Here is a 2,500-nt window from a genome sequence, read left to right on the forward strand (position 1 = left end):
CACTCCATCTCTTTCTTCATATTATCGTTATTTTCATCCTTTAGAGCAAAATTCTGTACGCCCTTAGTTCAAAGTCTTATCTCTATTATCTTGGTGATTTTTTTCTTTATATAATGTTTCCTCAGTTTTTTTCTCATTGTGTTTATAAATGTTCTGGATTAACAGTTGCTTTTTCTTGTTATTCTTGTAATTTTTTTTCATATATTATACTTTTTTATTTAAATTTCTATGAAATCCTTCTTTACTTGATTATATTTCCTCATGCAGCTAGGAGTATATACTTCATAGTGTTTATTTTTTTTTTCAATATGGTTTCCTCTTTCTCTCTATATATGTAGACCAATTTTACGTCTCACCGTTCACAGGTTGCTTGATCTTACCTTCCTCAACACCCTTAAATTACCCTTTTGTTTCACTGGGATACAAAATCTTTTTAGATTCTAGTTTCTAATTTTAGGTTTCACTGTGTCCACTTTCTTAGTACCTTTACACACACACACACACACACACACACATATATATATATATATACATATATATATATATATATATATATACATATATATATACAGTATATATATATAATATATATATATACATATATATATATCATATATATATATATATATATATTTATATATATATATATATATATATGCATGTGCGTATAATGTGGCGTGTGTTTATATGTGTGTCTGTGTGTGTTTGCGTATATATAAAAAATTAGGCGAATAGAAAATATGTATGAATATTCCAAAAGAATAAATAATCGCACCATACATCTAGAAATACGTTATGTTATCAAAATGTAAGCATAGTGTTTATTCAGACTATTTTTTTATCCTCTTGATATATTCATTCCGCTCCCTTCAATGAATCGTTTTTTATTTTCATTCTACTTTGTAGTAGGGATATGATATTTTCCCAGGAAAAGGGAATTGTATTGACATCCAGATTTTTTTTTTTTCGAAGTTGAATTACAATCTTTGTTATTTGACGTAGACATTTAGAATGTAAAAATAAACACATGTAGTGATATTTAAAAATAAATCATATAACAATATAGACACGTGCTTTGATTTTCTTTATTAAGAACAATATCAATAATAGGTAAACATGTAAAATGTTGAATATGATTCATGAAATATTGATATTTTCGACAATAGGTTGCCTATATATAGGTTTGATCATTTTACTTTATGTAAAATGTTCCTTTCTTTCGAATATATATATATATATATATATGTATATATATACATATATATATACATTTATAAATTATATATATATATATATATACACACATACATAGTATATATATATATATATATATATCTATATCTATATATATATATACTATATATATGTATATATTATATATATATATATATATGTATATATATATACTTATATATATATATATATATGTATATATCTATATATATATAGTATATATATATGTATATATATATACTTATATATATATATGTAATATATCTATATATATATATATATATATATATTTATATATATATATATATATATATGACGTCTTATTTGGCAAGGAGTAATACTCAAAGGAAAACATACAACTTTTATCACTTTAAAAGTGCAACAAATAAAATTCCAACGATGCTCTGGTTCCAATGAGGTTTCACTGTTTGGTGTTGCAACGCTTTTCAAGTAGCTGGGTAAATACGTGCATATTCTGTCCTGAAAAGTAACTGATGAATAGTGGCTTCATGACTGTATTTCTTCAGCTTTGTTTAGGTTTGATTCCCACTGTTCCATTGAGTCATCAATGAATCCCGGGATAAGATAAAAAAGATTATAAGAATCATAAACAAATTTGTATTTCATCGCAATCACTTTCATCGGCTGTAGGATTAATAGAATATATTTCAAGAAAATCCTTTTCATAAACCAAATAATTCTACTTCATAGTGCTCAGCTATTCCTTGTATTATCGAGAGTTCATAGGCAAAGATTAAAGAAAAGATGCCTAGAAAACCTTTTGTTAAAATTTAATATTTCTTTGTTTCATTCATCCTTCAGGAATAATCCTTTCACCATTCCCCTGCACGGCTCCCACGTAAGTAAGACAACTCTCTTCTCATGAACCTTCTCACAATGATCCATCTTCTTCTGGAATCTCGAATATCCCGTCTATGACTCCTTCAAACGGTGGAATGGATAGAAAAAGGTAAGACCTAGATTGGAGAGAGAAGAGAGAGAGAGAGAGAGAGAGAGAGAGAGAGAGAGAGAGAGAGAGAGAGATAGAGAGAGAGAATGTATTTGCACGTGTACCATTTTACATTCCTTGGGCTGTATTACACCTTCCATCAGAAAAAAATGTTTAGAAGGGAACATGTTACATATTGAACAAAATACAATTACTTCCATGATCGTTTTGATCTTATAAACTCTTAATCCTTAATGTAGTTTAATGGAGACTGATGAAACTTCAAACAAAATAACAAGAGAGAGAGAGAGAGAGAGA

The sequence above is a fragment of the Palaemon carinicauda genome, chromosome 2, assembly GCF_036898095.1.
Source record: "Palaemon carinicauda isolate YSFRI2023 chromosome 2, ASM3689809v2, whole genome shotgun sequence".
NCBI classification, from domain to species: Eukaryota; Metazoa; Arthropoda; class Malacostraca; order Decapoda; family Palaemonidae; genus Palaemon; species Palaemon carinicauda.